This window comes from Astyanax mexicanus, chromosome 1, assembly GCF_023375975.1.
Source record: "Astyanax mexicanus isolate ESR-SI-001 chromosome 1, AstMex3_surface, whole genome shotgun sequence".
In the NCBI taxonomy this organism is placed as follows: Eukaryota; Metazoa; Chordata; class Actinopteri; order Characiformes; family Acestrorhamphidae; genus Astyanax; species Astyanax mexicanus.
Genome location: NC_064408.1, coordinates 41,652,665 through 41,668,581, shown reverse-complemented (window position 1 = coordinate 41,668,581; position 15,917 = coordinate 41,652,665). Strand labels below are relative to the sequence as shown.

The 15,917-nt window shown below is 38.7% G+C and overlaps 1 protein-coding gene across 22 annotated transcripts in view; it reads left to right on the top strand.

Moving 5' to 3' along the window:
• Window positions 1-332: 332 nt before the first annotated feature.
• epb41l2 (erythrocyte membrane protein band 4.1 like 2) overlaps window positions 333-15,917 on the top strand; it is a 135,762-nt gene continuing 120,177 nt past the window's right edge. For 21 of the 22 annotated variants that reach the window (XM_049478966.1, XM_049478965.1, XM_049478943.1 and 18 more), the window contains exon 1: window positions 4,500-4,657. The gene's annotated coding sequence lies outside the window, so the exon portion shown is untranslated. Of the gene's footprint in view, window positions 357-4,499; window positions 4,658-15,917 lie in introns of those variants that run through there. The other variant, XM_049478882.1, reaches the window with a different exon arrangement.

Below are 15,917 nucleotides of genomic sequence, written 5' to 3'. Positions count from 1 at the left end.
GTTTGTTTGCTGTTATACTTTTTAATGCAGATGTGATAAGCCCTGATTAATGCCTGAATAATATGAATCAGGTGTGTTTCTCAGAGCAGGGAACACATTATAGTGTTAGATGGGGTCCAAAAGCCACCTTACGAGACCTTAATTTATGTAAAACTGTGTTTTGTACTGTTAGAGTCAGGGTTGTCAGGTTTATTGTATTGTGAGTTGATTTCAATGCCAAAGCCTCACCAATTTGTATGTGTGTGTTTCTCTGTCTATAATCTGTGATGACCGGATCTGTTTGTGTGATGTTGACCCACGTGGACTGGATGGATCTGTATGGCTTCATCTTCATCTGGACGCTGGCATGTCTTCTGGTGAGTTGGAAGCTGTTCCAAATTACACATGATCTTAAAACTTACTGTATCTCACCTTAGTTCAGGTACACTCAGCACTGTGGTATTTTGACACCTTAAAATGTTTCATAGGATGGTCCACACCACATCACATCACCCCATAATTGCATACATAAGCTACTATTTGATTTATAGTAGATACTAAATAACTTATAGAAAATATAAAATAATGCATATAATACTTACTAAACAAACAGTAGCCATTACTGAACAATTCATAGAAAATATTAGACATAGTATGTACAGAATGGTTTATTTACTGGTAATAAATGAGTATATAGTAGATGCTGTGTAATCCGTAGAAGCTAATAAAAAATGATAGTAGTTATTGGATAATTGATAGTATAAACAGTATATACACTCAGTCATTAAGATTAGATACTGAATAATTCATAGTAGTTACTAAATAATTAATAGCTGGTGACAATAAAACAAAAATATACGCATCATAAATTGGTTATAATAAATACGTCATAACATACAAATCCAAAATGTTTCATATTTTTTCTGCTTATTTTCATCTAATTTATTACTATACATCTCTGCAGCATACTCCGATAACATTTAACCTGTAAAGTATTTACAATTTTGTTATTTTGCCTTTCTTTGTTTGACAATGAGGATTTCAAATGACCCAGGGCCCTATCTTACACCCTGTGCAAGGTGTGTTGCAATGCTCATTGTTATCTTACACCCCACAGACAGTCTAGTTTCACACCATGCATCTGCAACATTTAAATAGTGATGGGGTTTAGAAACATATGTGCGCCGATGGCTTTGTTTGTCTGGAAATTAGGTGTATTCCGATACACCTAATTTCTCTGACAACAGAGATCGGTCAGACTATTGCATTGCTATCTTGGCTACCAAGATGTGCACCTTGTGCACAGCGCACATATGCCCACACTTGTTACACACATACATGGACATACAGCCGTTCGCAAACCCAACTTTTACATCAACAATAAACAAAATACTGAAAAATAAAACATTGCTGTTTCTGTAAATGACCTGCTTGCACACCTTCACAGTATAATCAAGCAGGTTATCTCTGCTGAAAAGCGCAGAAACGCTGCACCATTAAAATAGCAATCTGCCAAAGTCAGAGTACACCTGGCACTGAAAGTTTTTTTTTTATTTAGCATTTATTTATTTACCATTATGCTCAAAACACAACCATAATTAATGAAGAGAATAAGTACATGCCTTTTGCATGTTTGGAGCCACGCAAGGCATAGTTTTTGGATCTTCATGATATCAAACACACACTGACCTAAATCAAGCTGTGCGGTGAACGGTTGGTGACTCGGCAATAGGTCGCTAAAATAGGGCCCCAATGGCGCAGAGTGGTCCAGCAGGCTAAGTGCTGCTAATATGATTGGGAGATCGCTGGTTTGAATCCCGGTCATGCAGCTTGCCGTCACCTGCCGGAGCCCTGAGAGACCACAATTGGCCTTGTTCTCTCTCTAGGGTGATGTCAATCAGCACAAGGTATCTGTGAGCTGATGTATCGGAACCGAGTTGCTGCGCTTTCCTCCAATGCTGCATCAGTAACAGTTGTAAAAGATGCAGACTTCACGTGTATCAAAGGAGGCATGTGCCTCACTCTTCTTGTGTTGTGTATTGTGATATACAGCTGAGTAGCAGCTGAATGGTTGGGACATAAATTGGGAAGTAAAAAAAAATAGGGCCCCAGTGTTATTTTGTCCCATTCCCCTGCAATAAAGTGCAGGGTCATTGTTGTTAATTTTTCTTTTTAAAAATTTCCTTGATGCAGTGCTATCAGGAGCAGATATCACAGGTGTTCAGCTTCTGGCTTGAGCTCTTGCCCTTTATGACCTGCACTTCCTTTATAATTTTTGTGGAATGTGTTCCAGACCTGAAAGGCAGGAATGAATGCATATTAATAAATTCAATTAAGTTAAACACATAAAAATTGAAATAAAAAGATATACAAAAAAAGTGAAATAAAAGTCAAAGTAAATGTACAAAACACTACATTTTGTATATCTGTTAATATAAACTGACATGCCAAAAAGTCATGGGATAGCAATACACAATTTGATCATGAAGTGTTACCTCAGGGAACAGTTTAGAAACGTGCATAAATGGTGAGGTGTTATCTTGTAATTGAGGCTGATTACACACTGGCTATCATGTTTGAGGCAAGGCAATGTAACGTTTGAGCAATTTCTTAATCCACAGCATGCATGTGTTCTAGAAATACACCACAGAAGGCATAATTAACACCTGCACCTGACAGTGCATAGGTGGATATGATTATGACTGCAGATGTCTGGCATTTATTGTCCATGCAAACAGACAACGGACCAACTGGGGCTGATATCACATACACATTCAATGCAGGAGGACCCATACACATAACAGTTCAATGCAGTTCAGTGTACTTTAGCGTTCCTTGGTGGTAGCAAAAATCATGGTATGAGTCTGCATATAAAAACATAAAAATAAAATGCATATAATATTATGTAAAAGTCACAAAGCAAACTATAAAACCATTAATTGTTTATGTATACATATACAGTACCAGTCAAAAGTTTAGACACTTCCTTTCACACGTTGTGTGTTTTCTTTCTTTTTAGGATTTTTTACATTGTAAATTTAGTATTGTAGCCACATTTACCTTTGAGGACAGATCTGCACACTCTTGGTATTTTAATTTCAGAGTATTCATGAGGGAGTGTCACCTGGAATAGTTTTCTCAGCATCTTGAAGGAGTTTCTGGAGGTGCTGAACAATAGCTGCTGTTTTTCTTCACACTGTGAAGCTCCAGCTCATCCCAATCACCTCAAATCATCATCTCAGTTGGGTTTAAATCAGTGGATTGTGAAGGACAAACACTTTGTTTACTACACAATTCCATATGTGTCCCATGTGTGTTTTTATGACTAATATTAATCTTTCATGTACAAAATAAATAAACAATAAAATATTGAAGGAGAAGGTGTGTCCAAATTTTGACTGGTGCTCTACAGTAAATGCTCAGTCAGTAAGATAAGATACTAATGAATTTATAGTAGTTACTTAATAATCCATATAAGATACAATTTTAGATAAGTATACATTGTACATCAGCCATAATAAGTACATCATAATATCTGACTCCGGATTAAAAAATGGCTTTTATTTGATTGCAGACAGTATACATAGAAGTGGCACAAGTCAGTTTATGAATATATTTCATATGATGATATGTAAAAGTCACATTACCAAACTATAAAACCATTTATCTACATATCTATTGCTTGGATATCTACTGCATAGACTTATTTGTATATAAATATATATATATATATATATATATATATATATATATATATATATATATATATATATATATATATATATTTAATATCAGCAAATTAAATGGTAAAATTGTTCTTTACACCAGGGGTTCTTAACTGGACCCATATTTTCTCATGGTCATTAAGATCCACTTTTATAGAACACAAACCAAACAAATTTATTTAAAAAAAAATAGCCTTCAAAAACACAATTAAACATACATATGTATGCAAAGTGAATTTAAGAGGGTTTTTTTAGAAACTGAGGAGAATTAAAGTTACCACAATAAAATTAAACATTAAAAGAGCACAAAATGACTAAGACCACAAAATTATATATTTCCTTGCTCTGCATATATCTGGATTCAGAGTACATTAGTAAGAAACTCTCTCTGTCTTTTCCTCAGTGTAATAAGACGAGTACAAAATCAGATGAGCATTAATCATTTTATTTTATTTTATTGTATTTTTATTTTTATGTATTTATTTTTTATAAGCTGTTTGTGACCCACCAGTTGAGAATCGCTGCTTTTTGCACTGTCACTATGTTCGTGCTAAATAAAAAAAAATACATTTGGTCTTGTTTTGACTCACTAGTGGGCGCTGTTTCACTTCCAATCACTGTCCACGTTTCACTATTTAACAGCCTCAGTTTTTGGAGGCCACCAATAAAATTGGATTTGAATGTTACGAACAGGGCAATCATCCAATCAGATTGGGATGTGTAGGCTTTGGTGAACGCGAGAGCCAGTCAGAGCGCGGGGGCGGGGTATTTCCTCGGGCTGGGAGAAGGCGGAGCGAGTTGTGTGAGAGTGTGAGTGAGTGTGCGTATCACTACGTTGGCTCTTCTCCCAGAAGCTTTTCTCGGGCTGGGATTTTTTTTTCACGTTTTTGAATATTTCGGGAATTTCTTCAAGCGAAGTTTTTTGCTGAATTCGGCTGTAAAGGCAGCAGCAGGTATGGAGTTTATCTGATAAGTCAGTGTGAATGAGTGAGTGAGTGTTTGTATGAGTGATTGATGCGGTGGAAACACATGCAGGTTTTCCCCTCAGCAGCAGTAGCAGCAGCAGCTGGATTATAACATTAACTCATCAGATTTTCTCTTTAATGATCACATCTGTGATCACAACCGCTGCTGGTAGTTAACCTGACTTAAATCCACGGTATGAGCTAAAGATAGGTGAGCTGGTGTAGATTGTTTCAGTGTTTGTGGAGGGAACTGGCTAGTAAAGTTGTTTTTTTATGGTGAACAGATGTGTTTACAAGTGTGTTGTCTGGTAACAGTATGGTAGAGCACATTAGGATTAAGCTGAGAACTGTGAGAATAAATGTTTACATTGTGCTTTTCATCCTATATCTCAGTGTTGTTTAAGTGCTGGTGTAAAGTCTGTGTAATGCAGTAATATAACCTAAGCAGGCTTAAGCAGCTAACAACCTATAATGTTGCTGCTTCCATAACCGGTTTATCTACACATATAGCCCTGAAAAAAATAAGAGACCACCTGAAAATGAGTTTCTTTGCTTTTACCAAATTAAAAACCTCTAGAATATAATAAAGAGAAAGACGGATGGTCACAAGCCATCAAACCAAGCTGAACTGCTTGATTTTTTTCACCAGGAGTGGCATAAAGTTATCCAAAAGCAGTGTGTAAGACTGGTGAAGGAGAACATGCCAAGAAGCATGAAAACTGGGATTAAAAACTAGGGTATTTCACCAAATAATGATTTTGTAAACTAAAAATTATGAAAACTTTATGAATATGAACTTGTTTTCTTTGCATTATTTGAGGTCTGAAAGCTCTGCATCTTTTTGTTATTTCAGCAATTTCTCATTTTCTGCAAACAAATGCTCTAAATGACAAACCTTTTATTTGAAATTTGAGATTGAATTGTTTTTCGTAGTTTATAAAATGTTAATTTTACTCAAACATGTACATATAAATAGCAAAATCAGAGAAACTGATTCAGAAACTGAAGTGGTTTTAATTTTGTCCAAAGCTGTATATGTTAGCGTAGCTAACAATTAGCTAGGTAGTTAAGTTAACTAGCTGTCTAAACTAGGTTTTCTAGGTTAAAACATTTGTTAGCTGGCTATAGGTAATTGTTTATCAACTAACTACTAACGTTAGTTAAGTAGAAATTAATTCTAATAGGTCAGTTAACCTAGGTAAATTGAGATTTAAAATACTGCTGTAAATACCCAGTAATTTACAGTAAATACCCAGTTTGGTTAGCTAATCTAACTCGTTAGCTAGGTTAGCTAATGCACGCATTAACCTAGCTCTCTTCTTACTGTCAACTCTACACACTCATTTTACCCTCAATGAAGATTCAGTCCTGTTCATTCAGGTGTTGCTGAAAAATTCAAAATGCTGAAATGTGTTTCTATCTAGTAGAGAAATGTTTTTATTGATATAACCTGGGCCAAAATCAGACACGGTCACATAAACATGATTAGAAACCCTGGGCTAAAAGCTTATTTTCACCATTAGCCGTTATGATTCCAGATTAGCCGTTGGACAGGAAAGACTGGAGACCAAATTTGTGAATTTAATCTTGTTGCTAGTTGATGCTGTAAACGACTGCTAAAATGACTAATGATTTTATTTTTGGTTATATTTTATATATATATATATATATATATATATATATATATATATATTTTTTTTTTTTTTTTTTAAGTGTTTCTGACTTTATGTTGTATTTTTAAAGGAGTTCAAACTGTTGGCTGCATGTTCTCACTTTTAAAGTCAAAAAGTAACAAATATGAATTCCTCAACTTCATAATTTCTTCCAGAAGTATCAAGACACTTAGTATCTTAGTAAATATGTAGCATCTTTTCGTTTCTTGAAAATACTGTACATGAAAGCACTTATATATTATATATTTTTTCCCTTTTTTCTCTGAGCTTTATTTGCGGTGTTCGTTTAAACCAGAAACATTCAGTTTGTGATTCCTATTTTTCACTTTTCGATCCCTCAGGCAAAACAGAATGCTTATAAATTTGACATATGCAAATCACCTGTGTTCTGGTTGGCTGGCCTGTGATCTGTTTTGTGATGTCACAAATCTCCATGAAGTTTGCAGTCTGTACATCAGTTTATTCTGCCCAAAGCAGATTAACCCATTCATTCATTTACACTAAAAGAAGTGTGTTTTTGTCTGAACTACGTTTTTAATGAGATGAGCTCATTTGCAGTCTTATAAAAAGACCAGGCTGTTCAGTTCTTAGATATTTTGAGCAATTGGACATTTTTAAATGATTAATAACTATTAAAAAACATCAAATTAAAAGGCCAATCTCCTAAAAAACAACTAAAGCTCCTTTATGTTTTTGAACAGTGGTTAGTATCTTGCCCGGCGCTAGCTAGCTAACTCATGCTAACTGGGTTAGAAGGCTGAGCTCCGCCGGCGTTTCCCTGCACAAGATGACACTGTGAATCATGTCAGGGTGCAGATTTAGGCCAAACAAATCAGCCTTCAGCAGCATTCTCGGCACACCAGTGCCCTTATTATACTATCATTTGATAACTTACTGCTTTTCTACCTGATAAGTGAGTGTGGTGAGGGTGATATTGTGATACAGTGAGCGGCTGTAGATTGGAGATTACACCTGCTTGTTTGTTTGTTTGGGCAGGGGCAATACCCATTATTAAACATCAGAAGCCTATGTGTGCCAGTGTTAGCCAACCAAATCACTTTCTGATGAATCTTTCAGCTTTGCCTGTTTAAACTTTAAGTTCATGTGTACCATCCACCCCTGCCAAACTTCTTCCATACCCACAGTTTTATCCACACCCATCAACACCCATCCATCTACAATAGTACTTGGATCACACCCATCCAACCACACCGCTCTATAGCCACCTATATTATACCTATACCCCTCAACACACTTGAACAATACTTATTCATATCCGTCCCATACCTTATTCATCTGCATACTTAAGTAGGTTTAGTAATGAAATAGAGAAATATGCAGACTCAAATTTCTGTACTGTGGTGATGATGAACACACACATACAGGCACTTTATTTACTATAGAAAACCAGCAATGTCTCACATATATTCGTTCACCCTAAATTGATTTTTTATAGTGATTTTGTTTTTTGGACCCCATATCATCTCAGAATTCTGGTTAAACAATGTCTCCATCATCAGGCAGTGTGTTCATAACATGTTGTTGAGTGTAATAATAGCTGTCCCTAAGGGAGCTTTTAGAGACAGTAAACTCTTTAGATGTCTGGTTCCATTCGTCACCATTGTCAGAAGAATCTGACTTAGTAAGTTTCTTTTTGTTGGTGTGTTTTATGGGTGATTTGTCGTGCAGACCCATTGAACTCTGTGGAATAGTGTGTTTTAGCTGGAATGCTACATTGCGTGTTTGAGGTTGTGAAATGTGTATTTGCATCCTGTTCCTCATTAACTGTGCTATTTATCCAGCTTCAGGTGCTGCAGGTTTTTTTTGTTTTAGGTTCCTGTTGATGTACTGATACCCCACTGTGTCTAGCCGCGTGGTCAGCGCAGTGTTTGAACACGAACTTGTATTGTAGGACCTTGTTTTTCTACAGAATGCCACCTGTTTATCCCACCTCTCATTCAAACAGCTGCTTTGAAGGGAGAGCAGAGCATGTTTGATGATAAACCTGTCTCTCTCTCTCTCTCTTTCTCTCTCTCTTTGCTTTTTTGGATGCTGAAAGCCGCTCCCCATTAGCAGACACAAACACGCCACGGGGATTAGTGTTTTTGTGAGGGTCGCAGCGGGAGAGGGTGGGTGTGGGTGCATCTCTCTCTCTCTCTCTCTCTCTCTCTCTCTCTCCCCCTCTCCCTCTCCCTCTGTGTTTGTTGTCAGAGTGGAGGGATATATGTATATACAGGTCTGGGAAAAAGTAAGAGATTTCTGAATCAGTTTCTCTGATGATCAATGTTATTCTATAAACTACAGACAATATTTTTCCCAGATTACAAATAAAAATATTTACATTTAGAGCATCTATTTGCAGAAAATGAGAAATGTCTGAAATAACAAAAAAGATGCAGAGCTTTCAGAACTCAAATAATGCAGTTTTAAGAGTTCAGAAATTAATATTCTTTTTTAATGAAAGTTTTCATGCACCTGCATAGTATTGATTGAAATTAAGACATATATCGTGATATACATTTCTGCCATATCGCCCAGTTTTAGTACCTTATGTGGAATAACCCTGGTTTTTAATCCCAGTTTTCATGCATCTTGGCATGTTTTTCTCTACCAGTCTTACACACTGCTTTTGGATAACTTTATGCCACTCCTGGTGCAAAAATTTAAGCAATTCAGCTTTTTGGTTTGATGGCTTGTGATCATCCAACTTTCTCTCAATTATATTCCAGAGGTTTTCAATTTGGTAAAATCAAATAAACTCATAATTTTTAAGCGGTCTCTTATTTTTGAGGTTGGAAACTTTAAATGAATCATAATTTAGCAATATCGAATTTTTGAATGGTTGATTTTTTGTTTTTTTAATTAAGATGAATTAAAAAAAATACAAGGAATGAACCGATATGGGAATTCTGTATAACTTTCAAAACTTTAGCAATAAATCTAAGATTTTTATGCTTTGGAAACAATAAAATGAAAGGTGTATACTGACAAATTTGTTTAAACATTTTTGGGCTTCACATTTTCATTATCTGGCTTATCCTCATATAGACTTGTCAAAGCTTTAAACCACCTTTTTTAAATAAACAGGTTAAATAAAACAATAGATCTACTAAAACAACCAACCAGTGTTGCTTAGTCTTTTTTGGCATACAATAAAAACATCAGATACAGTATGGTGTATATTGACAGTTTTTTTTATGATCATTATATCATTTCACCCACCCATAAGAGTTGTTGCCAAAGATGCTCGTATACACACACTCAAAAAGAAACACACAAACACTCTAGTGAAATAACATCAGTCCCACATGTTTGATTAGGTCATGCTGATATATCAGCGGTAAGGAATGCAGTGTGGATGTTTAATTGGACGCCCACATGAGCCGTTTCTTTGGGTGTCGTTGGGCTGGTGGCCATGTTTGACCTCAGGGAGTCGTCCTGACTGCAGTTTTTCGGCCTCAAAGCTTAAACTGAGTTCTGCTGGGGCTGGGTTTCACAGCATTAACATGAGATTTATCGTCTTTATTTTTTCCCTTGAGCCACATTTGTAATGTTTGTGTGGGTTTAGGGACCAGAAACAGTTCAAATTTATTTTAACACGACTGGTTTCCAACACTTTTTGTCCCTCAGAATTGAACAGGCTGATTATGTTATTGTGCCTTTAATACCGAGTGTTCTTCTGGCTGGGTGAGATGTATTTTCCCAAGGCTAATTCCCATGTTTCCGCTACAAGCTTCAGAATTTTATAAAATCTCATAAAATTGCAATTACAAAACTCAGCAGAGGGCTTTTAATTTAAAATGAGGGATTCAGAAAATGGACAGGGAAATGAGAGAAGAAAGAAGGCATTTGAAACTAGCTAAATAGCTATGTTTTGCAGTTGGAGAAAACATTCCCACATTTATACCGGTGCTGTGCCTCAACACACGGACTCCAGACACTATTTAGATTTTCCCCTAACGATCCACAACAATTCCATGCAGCATATATGTCATCAGTACATTAAATTAAAATCTTATAGAGACCACAGAAAGCCACAGTAGATCACATGTGACATTTTTGAAATTTACACACAGAAAGGCAGACAGCCGTTTAGTAAACAAACAAGCAAACAATGCTAAGGCTTAATTAGCTCAGCTAATGTTACGATACAAACCCTGTGCAGCTTGAATCTTGACACTGTTATATAGCCAGTTTGTGAAGAGTTAGTAGACTGATATCAGGAGTGATGAGTTATACTAAAAACCTTTATTTTATTTTTTGAACGTAGTGTTAAAAATGAACTTAAACCTGCCGTTTGTTTACAGCAGCTCTCTGATCCGCAGCACCGCTGGGGGCTAAACTGCTGTATACTTTATCTGACATCAAAAAAATGCTCGTTAGTGTCCATATATTGACTCCTTTGTCTGTGTGGTAGGCAGCTTCCTTATAAAAAAGTAATTGCATGTTTCACTTCAAGCTTACAAGCAAAACGTCAACTTGATGTTTAACAGAGAACTTTCTGAGGCCTTGGTGCTTTAGGCCCAACATTAAAAAGGGTTTCTGCTCATGGCAAAATTTGAAGCTCACTTGAAACTTTGCATTAAGATGGGATTTAATGATGAAAGCTTCGCTTTAAGCTTAAAATTGGCAATCCATATATTCCCCCACCGCTTTCGCCTGTGTGGCTGACTGGATGGGAGTGGCTAAACAGTAAAAGCTTTTGTTTTGTTCTTTAATGCTGATGTTCTAGTGTGGTGGAAAGGGACATAACTGGAACCTTTGAAGACGATATGATTTTTTTTTTTATGATAACGATATCAGTATGGAAAGTGATAAAATACTACATTTGTTGAGGCTTCTCAGATAATTTTTCCGGTGTTTTGATTGGCTGCTCTCACTTTTCTTAGACTTCTCTGCCTCACTCTGTCTCCAGCCTAGTTGTTTCACATGATCACAACCTGCAGTGTGAAAAGCTTACTCTTTTTCTTTACATATGTAATGCAGTTTTAATTTGCGGTTATGTAGGCTCTTGGATTTATTATAAAAACTTAGTAAACAATAAAGACAATAAAAATCCTATTTGCACACAGCTTAAAAAAAACAAAGCTTTCAGCTCATCTTTAAATATCTTTCTGTTTGTTGTCAGTTTGCTGGTGGGGCTTGTAATTGAGGAAAAACACAAACCGTTTATAGGACTAGGATACATCACCACTGATGTACAGCATAGAGACCACAGCACCATTTTTAGAGTTACAGACATGTTTTTACTGTCATTTTCAATTTGTTTGTCGTTGATTTACATAATCCAACAAACTGTCATCCTGTCAGTGTGTGGGTGATATGCCAATTTTAAATATACCCAAAATAGAGAGACCTGCGGAAGCTAATGTGCCCTGTCACCTCTACTGAGGATTAAACCATTACAGAGTTTGTAATAATGATGCTGAAACTGACAGCTGTGTGTGTGTGTGTGTGTGTGTGTGTCTTTGTGTGTGTGTTTGGTGTTCTGTTAATGGTGCTGCTTGCTGGGAAGACCATTGCTTAACCATTCGGAAGGGCTGTGGGAACGACAGGATCTCTCCATTCTTACACAGAGGATAAGGGTCACACACACAGACACACACTCAGCTGATGGATAACTGGGTTCATCCCTCAAAGTTAGTCTAATTGTTCGCACAGTGATTCCCTCTAACAAGTCGCAGCCTTCACATTAGAGAGAAGTTTGTAAAGCAATAGCAATGGTCCACTGCAGAAGTTTTGCTTCTTTAGATTTACACTGAACATACAATACTGATGATGGATGATTATGCATGGTCCTATTAGCATGGTGTTAACTACAAGCCCAAATCATTGCACACATCTCTATCCTGAAAACTCATTTAAAAAACTATTTTTAGTTTGTGTTTGGCTAATGTATTAGAGAAACAAAGTCAATCACTCAATCTTTTAATATAAGGTACATCAGCATTGCAGGTTTGGTGACAAAATGATGTAGGATGATGTGGGGTGGGTAGCTTAACTATCACAGGGTCGATACAGGGTGTAAATGCATGGACCAAGTTGCAGGTTAAAAGTGTAACTGCAGGTGGACAGTCATGTGCTTGGTGGTGAAACTACATAGACGGTGTCCTGGGTCAGAAGCGTGACTGCACAGCGAGTGTCGCAGGACGGTGACGCGACTGCACAGTGAGTGTCAGAGGTGTGACTGCACAGCGAGTGTCGCAAGGACGGTGTCGTGACTGCACAGCGAGTGTAGGGATGTGACTGCACAGTGAGTGTCAGCGGTGTGACTGCACAGCGAGTGTAGGGATGTGACTGCACAGCGAGTGTAGGGATGTGACTGCACAGCGAGTGTAGGGATGTGACTGCACAGCGAGTGTAGGGATGTGACTGCACAGCGAGTGTAGGGATGTGACTGCACAGCGAGTGTAGGGATGTGACTGCACAGCGAGTGTAGGGATGTGACTGCACAGCGAGTGTAGGGATGTGACTGCACAGCGAGTGTAAGGATGTGACTGCACACCGAGTGTAGGGATGTGACTGCACAGCGAGTGTCGCAGAAAGGTGGTGTGACTGCAGAGCAAGTGTCGCAGGCCCATCGCGTGACTGCACAGCGAGTAATAGAGTTTTAGCTGCACAATAACTGTCGCAAGTCAGTGACGTGACTGCACAGCAAGTGTCGCAGGATAGTGGTGTGACTGCACAGTTAATGTCGCAGGTTGGTGGCATGACTGCACAGCGAGTGTCGGGGCGTGACTGCACAGCAAGTGTCGCAGGAAGGTGGCGTGAATGCAGAGCAAGTGCAGGTGCTGCAGGTCAGTTGTCTGCATGGTGGGTTTGATTGGACGATGGTTTGACGACTGCACCGAGGGCTTAGCAGGTTGGTGGTGTAACTCAACAGACAGTATTGCAGGTAAGAGGTGTAGAGGGTCGCTGTTCTGACTGCGTGTTGAGCGTTGCGGTTTGGTGGTGTAAAAAGCAAAGCATAGCAAGTCAGTAGTCTGACTGCATGCGATAGGAGCTGTTTTTACCCGCTGCAAGAGTAATTTTTTTTCCACTAAGTTCAGTTTGTTCCTCTCTGTCTGCGCCTGGAGACACAGCTAATGATGTTAGCAGAGCAGAAGCCTCTGATTGACATTTATTGGTAATTCAGTGTTCTGGTTGCTGTAGAGTTTAAGGGAAGGGAGTTGTGGACTGGAGGAAAGACGACCCGGTCATGTCAGAGGGCGCGTGTTTCTTTTGAAAGTATTTGTGGAGAAGAGAAAGAAACTGACAGATGAGAGGGGAAAAAAGAACAAGTCGAAAAAGCCTGGAGTTTTGGCGCTTTCCCAAACATAGTTAAAAACAGCTTATCTGCTGGAGTCCAATTAAGCGGCTAAAGCTTTCCCTACAGGCTGGAAGAAAAGAAGTCATTTGGATCAGATGTGCGACTTTATAAAGGCAGGTAATATATTTGGTTGGTGGTGTAACCCGCTGGCATCACCCTCCCCTGCAGCACGGCTTAGTTTGTCTTGCAAATCACTTGGAATAGGGCACTAGTCACTGCTCTGCTAGCAGACACTGGCCACTTTATCAGAAACTCATTATTTGTAGCTACAATCTATTGGTGTACAGGAAGGTAAGTCTTTCTTATAAAGTGTCCAGTGATTGGAAGCACAAGGTAGGTGTTTCTAATAAAGTGGCCACTGAGTGGGAGTGGAATGTTGTGGTTTCAAATAAAGTGGCCGCTGACCTTTGGGATGCATAAGCTGGAAAAACATGAGGGCCAGCCGGATGGATGAAATGGAGGGAGAATATTGCATGGTTTGCATTCCATCTTCCCTCTATGTCAGGAAACTGTGTGTGAGAAAAGGACAGGCTGGTTTCCACCCCGGCCTAAAACCATGCCAGACATCTCCGCAGGAGTTTGCTGTGGCTCTGAGCTTCTGAAACGAGGGGCATAAGACTGGAGAATACTAATTGCTCTTGTTCTCACTGCCGTTCTTGTCTCGGAGCCATCTCCAGCTTCTACTGCCAATGGATTTCCCAACTCTTTAGCATTCTGGATAAATGCTGGTGTTTTCTGCCTGTCCTGGAGGTTTCCCATCAAGCCTCAGGTTCTTGTTTTTTTTTAACGTGCTATTGGAATTCAACTAGTTTAGTAGAGAGATTTTTATAATAAAAAAGTCTACACATATTAGTAGTGGAATAACACTTTGTGTTATGAGTAGTGACTTTACAACCAGTGGACATTGTGTGATCACATGATCACATTGACGCTGGCTCTGTTTCAGTTTTGGGGGACAGCGACGTTTCAAAAACAGTCCTGGTGACTTCTTGTCGTGTATTTCTGTACTTACTGACATCAATAGAACATTGGCAGGTGACAGAGTGACAGGCGCTCATTGATTTCCTATGGGAGGGGGCGACAGAGTGACAAGTGACAGAGTTGAGATTTTCACAAATTTTAATGAATTATGGCGCGGTAAAGAGACATTCTAAACTGATTGGCCAAACAAATGCTTCGGATCAGACACAGGGGGCTCCAGGGGTAACCTTTGATTCTTATCATACTTCATTTATGTCCCCAACATTGTGCTTCTAAACAAGAGAGACATGATTATAACTGCTGATTATTAATTTCGGGTTTTATAAGATGCATGTTTGCTCCAGACAGGGGCAGTTCTGAGAAAAATTAAGCTTGGAAGAAAATAGTAGATAGCTCGAAAGATCGCTTACTAGCATGCTAACCAGCCACGCTGATAACACGGCCACTCGCGACAGCATGAACATCCTCAAACACACCAAAATGTAAGATGAGTTGTCATATGCCAGTGTGAACGCAAGCTAATTTTACTGCACTTTTCTAAACGAGCATAGTTTTACGAAATTATGAAGATTGACATAAAGAGATTAGTTTTACTCTATGGATGTATGTACATTTTCACAGCATCATCTTTTTGTTTTAGGATTACATCAGACAATCGGATTAGACATTTAGGGGGAAAAAGTGAATAGGAGGAGTGGTAGGGGGGGATTATAAGTTTTTTTTATTTTTTTTTTCATAATTTTATTTCAGATTTTTCCCCATTTTCTCCCAATTTGATTATCCAATTGTCCCACCCCCTTTTCTGCGTCCCCATCACCGGTGGTACCTGCGACCCTTGGAGGATGCAGACGAGCACACGCCTCCTCCGACACGTGTGAAGTCAATCACCCCTTTTTTCGAGCTGCTGCTGATTAATCATTGCCTGAGCAGTGCTCGGAGGAAAGGGCAGCGGCTAGGTTCCGATTCATCCGCTCACAGACGCCTCGTGCCGCCTGGCACCACCTTTAAGTGTGATGGGGAGAGAGCGCCATCTACCCACCCGGGCCAATTTCCCTCTGAGCGCCGGTAGCTGATGGCAGGATTATAAGTGTTTTAAAGCAAGTTTCCCTTTTTTTTTATTGGTGTTGGATATATGAACTCTTTGACATTGTGGGGGATGAACCTCCACTTCGGGTTCAGCAGGCTCTGGGGACGTGAGCTCTGGATACGCTGGCATTATTAATCTGGTGCCTGTCTCCTACCACAGCTCCACAGCTTTTCATGGGGTTTATTTCATGGATGTCAT